Source organism: Sabethes cyaneus, chromosome 3 (assembly GCF_943734655.1).
Source record: "Sabethes cyaneus chromosome 3, idSabCyanKW18_F2, whole genome shotgun sequence".
NCBI classification, from domain to species: Eukaryota; Metazoa; Arthropoda; class Insecta; order Diptera; family Culicidae; genus Sabethes; species Sabethes cyaneus.
This window is the reverse complement of record NC_071355.1, coordinates 2140408-2156560: the sequence shown is the minus strand read 5'-3', so window position 1 is coordinate 2156560 and position 16153 is coordinate 2140408. Positions and strand designations below refer to the sequence as shown.

Sequence of the window (16153 nt, the reverse complement as noted above, 5' to 3'; positions counted from 1 at the left end):
CGAGAGTTAATCGTGAAGCACTTCTGGTAGTGAGCCATACCGGAAAACCTAACGACAATGCATTTAAAGATACCATTGATTAAACAGTCTATTGAAAAACACCGCTTTAGGTCTCCTTATGGCGTGACTTATTCATTTGCCTTGCCCTTCTTGGTCAATTTGTCACTAACTGATGGCGTCATTCTTACGATTCGATGGTGTAATAGTTGCTGCATAGAAACAGCTGATTTGATCAAGTAGCCTTGGCAAGAGGGTGTTGCCTGTAGCGACTTAGCAACGAGAACTAATAATGAAATGATGTGCTGAAAACTGTAGTGAATTTATAAAAATTGTGCAACTTTACGTGGAAATTCCAGGCCTTACTTGAAAAATTCAATCTTTTGATAAAAACTATACGAAAGGCATATCTTTTGTGGTTCGAATGGTATGCGAACCATAAATATATATCCAGAATTGGTTGAGCTATAAGCGGTCAAAATCTATCACTTGTTCGTGTCATGATTATCTTTGCTTTCGTAGCATCCCACCCTATTAAGGTAACACGTAGTCCTACGTCTACTTATCGCAAAAATATCCGCTGATGAATGGGGTATGGTGACCAACATAGCTCTAACTATGCTAGGCCAGTACCTAGCGCCTCCACGTGGCCATACGTGGAAATACTTCAATTTGTATAATTGAGTTGCCAAGTCCGGAACTGCGGGATCGTGTAGTTTTCAGTTCTTAACCTTACAACTGTAGTTTTGGGCAACGCTTGAACCATACGGCTTTATTTTTCAAGTGTTATATTATTTAAACTAATATTTTTGTTAGCTGGTTCCTTTAATCCATGCTCAGAGAGCAAAATAAAGCGCTGTATCTTTGACCAAATGCAGTCTGGTCTATATCCTGTCTGGTCTAAGTGCCATTAGTTCATTCCCAAGGGCCGAGGGTCTTAACGATAGAATTTCAAGGAGTTAGGAACGGAATTAGGTATTATTTCTGGTTTTATTTTATTTCTTGGAATTCTCTCTGTGGTACGTACATGCTGCATATAGTTGGCCTGGTCATTGTTGCCAAGAAAAAGGATTGATTCCAGTGATCGTAATTTTCCAGGATGCTTTCAAGAACATCGGCTGATTGGATTGAAAGCTGTGAACTTTCGGGTTACATCATGAGAATTTTTCACATAATATTTCATAGAGAGTACGGGACACGTGCGCTAGTCTGGATACCTCACTGAACTTGCAATTGAAACTTAAAAATCGACTGGGCCATTAGATTACAATTTACATTTAAATTCAAACTTGGATTCGGACTTGAAATTGGGCTTAAATTTGGTCCAATTTAGGTTTGAAGACTGGCCTCAAATTAAATTGGAAGTTGAACTTGAATTGAACTCAAAATTGGACTCGTATTTGAACTTTAAACTCGAATTGAAATCACACATGCAATATATTTAGGACTGGAAGCGGAACATAAAATTGGATTTTAATTCGCACTCGAAATTGATCTTAAAGCCAGAGCTGAAGTCAGACTAAGAGTAAATTTGAAATTTTACTTGAAGTTGGACCTAAAAATTGTTCAAGTTTAAGCTTCAAAGACTTGGAATGAGCTGGAAATCGGAAAGCTCAACTTTTAAATAGGACTGAAAATTGAACATTAGATTTTACTTTTCTTTTTACCTTTGTTATACATTACACTAAAGTTTATCTCTAATTCCCGTCATAGTAAGTAAAACCATAATGTTCTTCATTTGTTAGATGGATTTAATGAATACTCCAAAAGTTGTTGTGCTGATTTGACTAAAACACGCTTACCTTCCGATTCGCGAACTGTGAAATCACTGAAAAGCGATTATTAAAGAATATTATTGAGATTACGCAACTGACTTTATTTCTTAAATTGGTCGAACCGTTTTAAAATCCGTCTATCAAATTTTTTCATCGTCCGAACTAAAAATCATAACAATGTTTACGAATCTAACGCGCATATATTTGTGTAGGACGGCATGACAAATGTTATTGTGCAAAATTTCTGCAGGTCAGGCAAGTTTTCCTGGCTGTAGAATAAAGACAATGCCTTGCGTGAGTTATTTTCATTTATGAATGACGGAAATTAAATCGATTAGTCGACATTTTCCTCTTCGTCGCACGAAAAAACGTAAGAAATTTGGCTGGTACGACTTCTTTAATGATAAAAAGCATTTAAATAGATCTCAGCTTACTTTGATTGATCGCGTATGATAGACAACAAACTAAAATATTAGGGAATAACTAGTTTTGCATTGTGGGTCATAAAAATGCTGATATTTTTAATAATTTGTGTTGGATAGGACGGGAATAGGCAATTACGACGATGTAGCAACATACCCTAGCTTCGATCGGGAAAACATCTTCGACGGCAACCGTGCCGTATTCGCAGCCTATAAGTGGCGTGTGGAGCATCGCCTGGCCAAGATGCAGCTCATTCACACCCTGCTGAGGACGCCGATGGAAGAGGCATTCTACAGACTATGAGAAGGAGCTACTCCGGAGTCAGCAAGATAGGAAAAGCTGCAGAAACGATTGAACGAAGATATTGAAGCCATGGACGAAATCGTTATGCTGATCAACAACGAAGTTTTGAACAAGATCATCGGACTGCAATATGCAAAGGAAATCATGGACGTACTTGTAAAGACGTACCAGAAAGCCGGTACAGCCGCAGTAATAAGTATGCGAGACCGACTTTTTGGCATAAAGTATAAAAATCAACAAACATTGAAAGGAATCTTTGACGAGTCCGATTTAGTGATAAGGGAGCTAGATCAAGGGGTCGCTAATGATTCAACCTCATGAAGAGCTCTGTAAGAAAACAATCCCCGAACTGAAGCAGATCTTCCAGGACGCAGAAGTTGATGTACCTGACGAAGAGAATATCCGCAACATTGCACTAAAGTCCAAAAAGTTGACTAGCAGATACAATCGGATGCAATGAAATTGGGCACTATAAGAGTAAATGTTCACTGTTACAATGAAAGTACAATGAACCGGTACTGGCGGATAACCTGCAGCCCTCTGCTAGGAGCTTAACCGAGACGCACAAGGGCGGAAACACCTGTCCCTCAGTAGAAAAAGCAACAAATCGTCTGAACCAAGCACCGTGCATCCAGTTAGGGGACCCAGGGGGCTCCGCTCGTAGAGGTTTACCCTACGGGTTTCATACGGCTATGGTAGAAGACCAAACTTGCAACTGTGATACGCGTAAGGGTGGCAACAATCATCCCTCGGTCGAAAATGAAATTAAAAACCACAAATAACAATCACCTCACGACTTGAATCCCACAAGCGCACAGGATCGACGCGGGGAGGGAAAACGTGAAGTAACCTCCCCTCTTTCAGAAATGGATTCAGGGCTTCGACCGATCCTTTTTTTCTACCGCAGTCACATCAACGCGCATTCAAGTTCACACCGTCCGTGTAGTGGTGGAATACGAACGCTATGCATAACACAACTGGCAGTTTGCTCAGTCAAACGCCGATTGCACGCAGTAGAACGAACGCGTTCTAAAGCTTTTTAAATAACATTTTCTTTTCGATCAAGTTGCCTTTACCGTTTGGAGCAGCGAATGACTGCAAAACAGTCAAATGACCGGCAGTCACCACGCTAAAGGTCACACACCACACAATCGTATGATTCAATACTACAAAAAAACAACCATTACATGTGCATGGAAGAAGTCGGTCAGACTCCGTCCAATACAAGCGAATATTTTGCTTGTGTCGGACCGACGTCCGGGTGACAACCTATTACTGTGAGCAGCCGAGACAAAAAGAGAAACGAAAAAATACGTCACCGTATGCTTCCAGTCAGTTTGCAGTTTATATTCTCAAAGCGCAAAGCAAAACGGGAGATCGACTGTTTGCTTTTGCTGAGATGCCGCACGAATTCTCGGGTAAATTTTCAAATAGACCTAAGTGACAATGAGAGATTCTCTTCGCGTCTCCTCTCTTCCGTCTTTCACGGCTACATAAATGCATAGAAAAGGAAATTTTCAAACCATTTAGCTAACTAGTGACTCCGGCAACCGTTTTAAGCAAAGCTGATGTGTTAAAATGCATTAGGATCACCGCAAAAAGCGGAAGAGAGGAGACGCGAAGAGAATCTCTCATTGTCACTTAGGTCTATTTGAAAAATTACCCGAGAATTGTAAGACGGCAGCAGCGCAAGCGACCGATTGACTGGATTCAAAAAACAGTCAAATGATCGTTCAAAAAGCGGAGTTTGAATGCGGAAAGTGCTGCGGACGATATTTGGCGGAGTACAAACTGAAAGCGGAGAGTGGTGGAGGCGTATGAATCACGAGCTACAGGAACTGCTTGGAGAGACTCCCATCGTACATATAGCGAAAGTTAGCAGGCTATGGTGGACCAGACACGTCGTAAGGATGCCGGACGACAGTGCGGCGAAAATAGACCTCTTCAACAACCTCACCGGCACCAGGAACAGGGGAGCCCAACGTGCACGATGGCTCGACCAGGTTGAAAGCGATTTGGGACTTCTGAGACGACTAGGCAGTTGGCGACGAGTTGAATGGAGACGAGTGCTTGAAATAGCACGAGCCACTCCGGCTCTTTGCTGAAGAAGAAGAAGAAGGGCCCTTGGCGAAAGAGGGGTTTACTATTTCGAGGTATTAAAAGTGTAGTTCTCATTTTTTAACCATTTTCAACCAATTAAGTGCAAGTTAAATGCAAAAGTTCTAATATTTGACCTCGTGTCAGTAGTGGCCCCGTTTCAGCGAGAATTCTCACAAGTAAAATTGAGATGTAAAGAAAAGATCAATATTTGACTCATTCCATTGTTTTTCTCTATGCTGCTGAAGAAGAAGAAGAAGTGGGTATTCTTGTTTATGCCGACGACATCCTTCTTGCGGTACGACAAAACAAAAACCGATCACTACATCACAAACTGCAGCAAGCTGTAACTGCTGTTACAAATGGGTCAAGAAAGTCGGCTTCACCATCTCTGCTACAAAATCATGGGCTTTCTACTGCAGCCCCAATGCACGTCGAGACCCCACAAGAAGTATTACCATCGACAGAGCCGCCGTTCCCAAAACCAATTTGCTTGAAGTTCTTGGAATCTCAATTGACCGAACCTTAAGCTTCAAATCTCACTGCAAGACGGTTGGAAAAGCATGCGCGTCAAGACTTCGGATTCTTAAAATGATTGGTGTCAAACTTCCACATGGCTACAGGTAGGCTCAGCTATCGTAACCTCTAAACTATTATACGGTGTGGGCCTTGTGAGTAAAGGAAATCCAGCAACCCTTCAGACCCTCGCTCCAGCGTACAACCAAATGGTACGCTTCACTTCCGGTGCATTTGTGACGAAGCCCAATTGTAGCAGTAATGGCTGAGGCAGGAACGTTACCATTCGAATTACTCACTGCACAATCCATCACGCGGATTGCCATTCGCCAGCTTGAAAAAAAAAACAGCAACAATGCCGACCTGTCACTTATTCACCGTGCTTCTACTCAGATCCAGCAACTTACTGGAACACCTATTCCAAAAATTGCACAATTATTGAGGCTAAATAACCGACCATGGTACTCAACTCAACCACGCATTGTCTGGGACGTCAAAAAGCACGCTAAAGCGGGTGACCCTTCTGAGATAGTCCGTCCGATCGTTAAGGAGTTATTGTCCCGCCGATGCAACAACTCGGCAATTATGTATACTGATGGTTCAAAGAAAGACAACACGGGTGGTGCTGGCATTTTTAATGGAGGCCTTGCCAAATCAGTCAGCCTTCCACAGCAATGCAGTGTATTCTCAGCAGAAGCGTATGCTATCAAAACAGCTGCGAGCACCCCTAATCCGAACAACATGGTAATCGTGACAGACTCTGCCAGTTGCCAGCAGCAACTCCAGCAACCGATGCACTGCGAACTACAAAGCAGAACATTCGACAACACTGCGAATTGGCCACACGCGACTAACGCATACCCAAGTAACCATGTGAGTTTTATTGTAGTCTTACGGTGGGTTTCAAGACCAATTTTGGTCTTAAATGCCATCATAAGCGTGTAATAAAACCCAAATTGTTACTTGGGACTGTACTGTAGAAAATACGAGAACGCGAGACAAAAACATGAAGTGAATTCTACTAGCCTCCAGCAAGCACTTGACAACCAAAGCAAAACTGAAAGAAAAATAGTGAATTAGGGTATGTTGCTGCTTCGTCGTAAGTGTCTATTCCCGTCCTATCCAACACAAATTATTAAAACTATCAGCGATTTTTATGAGAAATAATGAAAAATTAGTTATTCCTTAATATTTTAGTTTGTTGTCAATCATACGCGATCAATCGAAGTTAGCTGAGATTTAATTAAATGCCATTTTTCATTCCTTCATTTCCAAGAATTCCTAGCAGCCAAATTTCCTACTTTTTTTCGTGCGACGAAAAAGAAAATGTCGACTAATCGTTTCAATTTCCGTCATTCATAAAATGAAAATAACTCACGCAACGCAGTGTTGTCATTCTGCAGCCGTGAAAACTTGCATAACCTACAGAAATATTGCAGAATAACATTTGTTATGCTGTCCTACACAAATACATGCGCGCTAGCTTCGTAAACAGTATTGTGTTTTTTAGTTCGGACGATGAAGAATTTTGATGGACGGATTTTAAAATGGTACGACGAATTTAAGATATAAAGTCAGTTGCGTAATTTGAATAAAATGCTTTAATAATCGCTTTTTAGTGAATCCAAAGGGCACGGATCGGAAGGTAAGTGTGTTTGAGTCAAATCAGTAGCAGAACTTTTGGAGTATTCATTAAATCCACCTTAGAAATGATGACAATTAGAGTGGTTTTCCTTACTTAGACGGGAATTAGAAATAAACCCTACCTCAAGGAAACAGGACTATAAAAGCAGTTGTAGATAGATGATAAAACCTCTTAACAGACACGAATGCACCGAAAGGTATAAAATGTCTCTAATAAACAAACAAACAAACAACTTTGCTAAATATAGTATCTGTTTTAGGAACTGTAGAACTTTTAACATAAAAAATACCCTGATTTTGACCCCGAATCACTCGACTACCGAAAGATGGATACATTTAGAACATTTTACATTTGTCCATATATCAAAATGAAATGCACATTAATGTACGGAATCTTATAAAAGGGACGCAAATGAAAATTACTCTCAAGTTTTTATAACTTTTAGTTTACTAACTAAAGTTTTTTAAGTTTAAAAGAAATAGATTCGATTTTTCTAGAGGGGCTAGTTCTCTCCAAGGTGGGGGCCTTGAAAAAATGATCTATCAAAATTTATAAGTGTTGCTATTTTGTTCGAATTTTGTAAACTTATTCAATTTCTGCAAATTTTAAGTGACCAACGCACAACTCAACGTTAACCAAGAGAAGAACTATGTTTCGGAGACGTGTCGATTTCTATCCCAAATAGCTAGTAAGCCCGTATAACAAAGGTTCCTTTCACCACCAGGTGGATTAAATCAGGTTTTGTTCTGTGGTTATGGACGAAAAAAATGACAAATAACGATGGCAGGCAACATACCAGCCTTTGATTGTTGGTAAAAAGTTTATACAAACCCACCCGTCTACTATGACGACAGTTTATAATCGGGGCAAACATGTAGTTTGCAGAACCTTTTGTCCTAACTAATTAAACCTGTTATCCATTCCATCAATTTGTGACTAAATTTACGATTCCACCAACACAGAAACTTCAACCGCATCCGAAACATGTTTATAATTAATATTGAAAATAAATTCTTCGCTTAGTTTTTCCACACAACTTGCTTGACCTCAGTTCACAGTTCACAGTTTTTGCAATCGCCATTGTCACTGACAACCCGATCCAAACAGTTCACCTCAGTTCAATCCACCACGGCCGGAGTAGTCCACAATGGTAATCACAGACTGCTGTCAAATGCACCGAACCGTACATCCGACCCCGAAGATCTGCTCCGCCCCCGGGCGGGTCCGGGCGGATATTTGTCTATAAGGGAGAGCGCGTATGCATGTGGGAAAGTGCACCATCGGACATCGGACACTGGTTCATTCGATCTTCTAGTCCGGGTACTCCACCGCCGAGTCTTCCATGGATTTGCCATTTTTCCACTTTACACTCACTTTGTTGGACCCTGCTGCCCCGAGTCCATCAATAGTCCCCGTTTAACGCGCAATGGATGCATTCAATTACCGACTGACTATCTCCTATTGCTCTTGTTTGATTTGGAAACAAAACACACGAACCGAACACAACCGTAGATTTTCCCTTTCGTACCAATTTCAGCTCATTTGCCGCACAGACAGACGCATTTCAGGGGAAATATTTTAGTGGCACTCAGTAGGCAGTGATAGTGTGGAGGAGAAAAAAAGGAAAACTCTGCACTTATTAGAGCATAAAACTAGTAGCTGGAGAAATTTTTTGTGGAAAACTCGTATACATTGATTAAGCGTTTTCGAATTTCCACCAGTTTGCAGTTGTGCTGGTGCTCTTATCGCGCGTTGCAGGAGGAAGCAGGGAAGGATAGCAAGGAAACGGGTGGGTGACATGTGTAAAGGTGGGTAGGAGGAATCTTCTGCTGGCCTTAACCAATCGAAGGTACGCACTTTGCTAGTAATTTTCTTCTCCAATCACACAAAACAAAACCAAACTCATTTCTATTTCGTCAAATTACTTCAAAAAAACCACTCTCGCACGCACTTAGCTGATATGTTAGCAACAGTTCAGACAATCGTTCAATAAAGCTGGATTATTTTTCAGTTTTGCGAAAAATACCACTATTGATACTGTGTCTGTGTTTTTTTTTTGTTTAATTTGGGACACGCCAAACAACCACTGCACACTAATCAAACCATTCTGAATTTTTAATTTAAACAGGCAAACCGATAGCAAGAACTAATCCGTACAATTTTTGGCTAGCACAAAGTCGACTTTCACTAAACACAATTCGCACAATCTTTTTTTCCCAATAGTTGCAGACTAATTGTACAGATAGCGAAATCGAACGCACCAAGTAGGCGATGTTTCAGTTTTAGTTTTGTTTTTTTTGCTTTTAGTTTTTAGTCCACGCCGCGAGCACCGAATATTGCGGGTATGTCTGTCCTGAGCGGTCCACCGATATGCACTGACTGATGGTTACTGGTCGAAGCAGCAAAACTGATTGCCAGCTGCTGGCTGGAGTAAAAATTAAAACTCCAACCACGCTGCCGCCGAACGACGGACGCGGAGGGTGCGACACTCCAAACATGCTGCTCCAACCGAATGGCCGGCGGACGGACGGACGGACGGACGGGTGGCAGCGATTGCATCGTGAGCGAAAATTAATAACGTAATAATGATGGATATAAATAAACAAGAAAAAAAACACAAGGTAAGTAGAGGAGGGTGAGAGTGGTTAAACTTTAAAAGTGAGAGAGAGAGAATAAGAGATTGAATGAAAGAGAATTGCAGTGCAGCTGGCCTGGAGAGCTCCATCGCCGTTCGAAGCTGGGGAGCTCGATATGTAGGGGGACTGGGGGTATAACGCCCATGTTAAAAAGAATCTCGTATTACTTGTAAAATGCAGAATGCATTTTATGAAACTATACAATAAATCCAACAGTTGAACAATTTTTTGCATAACACACTCGTCTTGAAGTGAAAAAATTCAATAAAATACGTTTAAATCGTGAAATATTATGAGGCCTATAAACATTTGTTTTCAGATTCGTTAGGGGTAAAATGCGTATATGTGTGTACAAAACGAACCACAACAAAGGGTCAAAATGCGCCACAACAAAGAGGCAAAATGTGCCGATTGTTTTAATTCAATGCAAAACCGGCATCACTCAGAATAGTTTGGAATATTCCGGATCCCGGCTTCGGTGGTCAACATTAAATCAACCAGTTGAATCAGTCGATTATTTGTACACGATACACGAAAATTCTGTAGATTGCCAGCGGGTGCATTCAGGTTTCGTCAGGATTGAGATGAATCGGTACTGAGTACTCAGCAGCAGCCATTGGGTCGTATGAAAAAAAAACAGTTTACTTTGCTTCCTCCTTAAGATTTAGCCGGGAAAAGCAAAGCAAACTGTTTTATTCATACGGATCTTACAACCCTCTCCACCGTCCATATGAGTTCTCTTGTATGAACTGTGGATATTTGACAACTTACCTCCTCTGTCCATGTGAAATGTGGTTGGCCCTCGAATATATCACTGTGTATGATAGTTTGAATTAAACAATCTGATCACTTCAAAATGGATGTCAATTCTCTAATATTCTCGATTTGAATCATTCAATTTGCTAGCTTAATTGATTAGGAAGAGACTGATTGTACAAAAAAGGTAGCGGTTTTACATTTTTCAAAAGAATACAGTAAGGAAAAATCTTTTTCTTCTATAATTTTGACGTAAGACTACGTCTTTGATTTTTATTCTATCTATATGGGGCAGCACCTTAGAAAAACGAAAAGGGAACATGTAACGAAAAGTGGTTATACTTTGCACGCTTATAACTCAGTCATCCGTCAATAGATTCTAGAGATATTGGTATCAATCGATTGGAACACAGTAGATTACATGTTTCCATAACAGACGTTAAATAATTGAGAAAATATCAGACGATTATTCATCATTTCATTATTTTCATTTTTCGTCTTACCACGTCAATGTTTCCCTAGCACGGATGACAGAAATATGTAGGAAATGAGCTATGGGTTAAGCAGCTTAACTTAAGCTCGCTTATGATTATATTTAACTAGAGGACCCGGCGCGCGTTGCTACGCCATTCTAAAAAGGGGGTACACGCATAATCCTGAAGATTTGATTAATTGTAATCTTGCAACCTAGAGCTTTCTTTTTGACAACCCAAGATATTCCTAAATCATGCCGCAAATTTCTAATCCAACGCATTAGCATTTGTAACTCGAGCAGCAAGTCCATCGTAATGACTTGGGTTTTATTACCAACCCTTAAAATGGTAATGTTGGCAAAATCGTAATAAAATATCAGTGAAGTTCGATTGAAATCAGTTGAAAACTGGTCAGAAACCATAAACTTAGTGTAATCTCAACATTATTTTCTTCATGTTTTCATTTCAACAATGTATTTTCTCTGCCTTTTCTTTTGTTTTTAAAATAAGTATTATATTACCTTACTTTTATTCAATTTAACCCATTATCTAGGCTTCACCGATTTATTCTTAACAATTTTGTTCCAAATTTATCTTATATTTGTGTATGGACGGCAACACTCGGGTGTTCGATTACTTTTTGAATTCTGTTTAATTTGTATGAGAGCCCTCACCCCTTCCAGAAGGGAAAGGAGTCTCAATACGCCATAGAAAAAAATTGCCTCCAGTAACCCCCTAATTCATTTGCTTGATTAATAGTCGAGTTATGGGGAAATTTTTTTTTTTTTTACTCTAATTAACTCTCCGCTCTCCCCCACACCAAAAAGCTCTCTTGAGCCCCCTGGTAATGGACACTTAACACTCAACCATACACTAAACAAAAAAACAAAATTTAATTGGTTGAGAGCAGATCAAAATATTAAGATTAAATTTAATATTAACTAAAAAACAAAAAAAAAAAATTAACATAGAAATAATATATGGATTTAGTATCCTTTTAAAGAAGCACAGCATATTGAACTATTTACGAATTATATTTAAATGACGATTATAACAAAATTACTCAAAGCAAAAACATATTGAACAATAATACTAAAGGAAATAACAAATAGAAAGAGAAAGAAAAGAAAGAAAAAGCATTTCAACTTATTACATATATATATTTATTTTTAAATTATTAGTTGCGCCATTTGATCTTTCAAGTATTGTTTGACATTAGTTTTGAAAAATGAAGCATTAGTCATTCTTCGAAGATGCATAGGTAGCCTATTATATTTGGTAGGACCTATGAAAGAAATCCGTTTTTGACTGAAGCTGGAATGCGTATGAGATCTCGAAAGGTAATTAATTTGCCTTGTGTTGTGAATCCGAGGTGCTATATCTATTGCTAGATTGTGTAACCGCTTTGGGTCATGTAAAATGCTGCGAACCATTAGCAACGTTTGTTCTTCACACAGCCCAAGAATTGGTAGTATTGTGTGAGGAAGATTAGTGTATAATTGAATTGACGGATATAAGAACGGTAACTTAAAGATTATTTTAAGGCATCGGTTTTGTAATATTTGAAGTTTTTTCAATTTTGACTTACAAGCTCTACCCCATGAAATGATCAAGTAACTCAGATGAGAGTGGATGTGTGCAAAATAGAAATGAAGCATAGCTTTTCGAGGAAGAAAATAGCTAACACGTCTCAATACTCCGCACATAGAAGATATCTTACTTGCAACTTTTTCGATGTGAATATTCCAAGATAAGGTGGAATCTAGATATGCACCCAAATATTTAAATGATTCGACTTTATCAACAATATCAGTTCCAATAGCTAATACAGGTACCTGTGGAAGAATTTTCCTGGGTGATCGAAAGATCATGAACTTAGTTTTTTTTAAATTCAATGACAGAAGATTAGTAGAAAAGTACTCCTGAAGCAGTTGTAGATCCTGTTTCATGTCTGAAATGATGATATTCAACTTCATGTGAGGGTAAAACATCAGCAAATAACCTAGCTGTCCCAGCAAGATTTATGTTACTAAGATCATTGATGTAAAGGAGGAAAAGTAAAGGGCCAATGTTACTCCCTTGTGGAACTCCTGTACTTATTATTCTCTGAGAACTTATTTCCCCGTCATATACGACATATTGGCTTCTGTTACTCAGATAGCTACGAACAATGTTATTTGCAATGCCTCTGATGCCATATTTTTCTAATTTCCGCAATAGTATATCATGATTGAGAGTATCAAATGCTTTTTTTAAATCAAGGAACAAGGCACCCACCATTTTCTTTGCATCGGTTTCTTCTAGTATTTGATCAACGAGCTCAGTTACTGCCACAGTTGTATTACTTCCACTACGGAAACCATACTGCAAACTGTACAATATGTTATGCTGGTTCAGAAAATTTATCAGACGATTAATTAGAAGCTTTTCAAATATTTTATTGAAAACTGACAAGGTTGATATGGGCCGATAGTTGTCGAGTTGGCTTGAGTCTCCTGATTTGAATATTGGGACCACTTTGGCAGTTTTAAGACAATCTGGATATGAACCTGTTTCGATAATCAGGTTGAATGTTTCAGACAGGATTCGTGAGAAATGAGCAACATTACTTTTGATTATTTTTGCGGGGATATTGTCAGGACCCGGACTTTTGTTAGATTTTAGCTCGTTAATCAAAAGCACAATCTCATTTTCAGACGATGGCTGCAGAAAGATTGACTCAGAAACAGGGTTGATATGCCGTGACGGATTTCCACGAGTAGCATTTATTTTAGCGGCTAGCTTTGGACCAACAGATGTAAAATGTTTATTAAATTCTTCACAGATTGTTTTATTATCAGTGACAGAATTTCCTTGTATGGATAGAGAGAGTTTAGGATTATTAGTAGGTTTACCTAGTATTGCGTTAATATTTTTCCAAAGTTTAGGATGCGGTGTATTATTTAGTAGATTTTCGTAATAGCTTTTTTTGGCTTGTTTCTTAGCTGTATCTAGTTTTTTTGAAATATGTTTCAATAGTTCAGCTGATCGCGTGTTGTTTGGATCTCTGCGACATTTTTTCAAATAATTATTTTTAATTTCAATCATTGTCCACAAACTAACGTTCATCCAAGGGCATTGGGTGCTTTTTATATTAGCTACCTTAGATACGGTTTTACTGCAACCTTTGAGGATATCGTTATATTTAGAAATGATATTCTTCAAGGAATCATTCGCGTTATGAACTGGTCCAATGCCTTCCAAATAACGTTTGAATTCAGCTTCAAGTTTATCATGGTTGACAATATTTTTTGATAAGATTACCCTGCTAGATCCACCACACAATTTAAACTCTGATACAATTAGAGAATGATCACTTAAATCATTTAATATTGTATGATTGCAAAGTCGGTTGGCATCTATCATTTTGCATAATACATGATCAAGTATATTTTGGCTAGAAGTTCTCGTAACAAATGTGTTAGAACAGATAAAACTATAGGACTGCAAGAGGTGCTTGTATTTAAGGACTACGTTATTGTTTCCTAGGTTTACTGGTATATTAAAGTCACCAAATAATAAACAAGGACGATTAACCTTGCTTCTGAGTAAGCAACCCTCTAACAGATCATGGAGCAGATTGAAATCATACGAAGGAGGACGATACAAACCGTGAACATCATACGTTCCTCCATTTAGCATCAACTCAACATAAATGTGATGAAAACCTTCACTGCAAATATTTTCAATTATTTTATACTCAATTGTATTCCTTATGTACATTGTTAATCCCCCTGACGAATTATCTCTACAGGAGAAAATACTGTTATAGCCATCAATGTTATACAATAAAGTGTTCCCTTTTTTAATCCACGTTTCCCCAAGAATTATCACATCAATAGGGATTGTTAGCTGATCAATTGACAATAATATATCATCTAACTTATTTAAATCATTTATTCCTCTCACGTTCCACTGTAGCACACGTAGGTGTTTGGCTGGGACTTTCTCGTAAGCTGTGTTGAAATCATCGATATGATCGTGGTAATAATTTAGGATTTGATGCATTTTAAGTAGGAGTTTTTTTTTATAACTTTTTATTAATTCTTTTTACGCTTAGGGGACGGAGAGTGACTAAGAGGGGCAGAGTACTGAGCTACTAGACGGATCAAGTCTTCTCTGTTTTTTATTATAACAGGTTTAGATGTTTCATCCCTTTTAACAAGAATATCACCACCTCTTCCTGGCCATATATATTTAATTTTTAACAATTCTTGATATTCGCGCATTTTTTTGAGAAGTTCTATTGATAGAGGAGTTAATTCATCTCGTATTGTTACGTGGGTTGGTTTATTATTAATTAAGAGAGATTTTTTGATTCCTGTTGAAAGAATAGTCCCAAAGCTTCGTTTTTTGGAGAAGATCTCTACTTTAATATTCTTGTTTTTGAAAGCAACTTGTATTGGTATTAACATATTCGGTTTATTACTTAAATACAATCTTGTAGCAGAGAGTATCGAATCCGTTTCTAAATTGACTCCAATGTGTGCAAGGGTTTTTTCGACTAAATTCTTAACATTCTCGTTAGGTTCGCATGGGACTCCTAGTAAGACAGCATTATTCGAAATCGCTTTGCGATCGGATTTGTCAACGTTAGCTTCTAATAGATGAACTAACTTGGTTAACTCAGAGTGAGACGTAGTTAATTCACCCAACTGGTGTTTTAGGTCCTCGTTTTCAAGTTTCAAGGTTCTAAATTCCAACACAATATCATCGAACTTGGCCGATAGAAAGTCCTGCGATTTTTCAATAGCTGCGGTTACTGAACGAACCTCAGCTTTCACATTAACCATTTGATCTGCCACTGCACTGAATACAGACGCTTTCAACTCAGCAGCGAGCGAACTAATCATTGAAGATTTGCCATTCTGCATTTCGATGATACGTTTATAAATTTCAGAACAATTTTCTGTACAGAAAAACATGTTAGACTTAATTCTATTAATGGCAGCGCCGATAATGTTTTTACACTTGAAGTGTGATGCAGAAAAGCAATACATGCATGTTATAATTTTATTAGGATCAACTTCTTGTTTTTTGCACACGGCACAAACAATATCGTCATCCATAATAAAGCTGTCACAACTGACCCACCGAAATATCACGCAAGAATGAAAACAAAATCAATTGTGACCAAAGTGAGCTAAAAGGGACGCAGTACTAGAACGTATGTGAATGGTATGTGCGTATGCAAAAGCAGTTTTGATGAGTCTGTATATGTATATATAACGAGCCAGAGTTAAGCTAGCAAGATGATACTGCAAATGAGATCGTGAGTCCACAGTTACTTATAAACCGAACGTTGAAGTATGTTTTCCAACCTACCAGACTAAACCGCTCAACCACTAACGAAATATTTGCTCGTCAAGTAACCGTTTGGGCGGCAAAGAATATCACAAAATATTAGGCTGTTATTGCAGGAGCGAGACCAAATGCGAATCGAACAGGGTTCAAACAATTGCTAAACGCTTGTCAAGTGGCCGTTCAGGCGGC

The 16153-nt window shown here is 38.7% G+C and overlaps 1 protein-coding gene across 9 annotated transcripts in view; it reads right to left on the bottom strand.

Annotated features, from left to right (window-relative positions):
* LOC128744395 (uncharacterized) overlaps positions 1-9178 on the bottom strand; it is a 77235-nt gene extending 68057 nt beyond the window's left edge. For 4 of the 9 annotated variants that reach the window (XM_053841382.1, XM_053841379.1, XM_053841383.1 and 1 more), the window contains exon 1: positions 8914-9178. The gene's annotated coding sequence lies outside the window, so the exon portion shown is untranslated. Of the gene's footprint in view, positions 1-7591; positions 7722-8613; positions 8703-8890 lie in introns of those variants that run through there. The other 5 variants (XM_053841389.1, XM_053841386.1, XM_053841385.1 and 2 more) reach the window with 4 other exon arrangements.
* Between the last annotated feature and the right edge of the window lie 6975 nt (positions 9179-16153).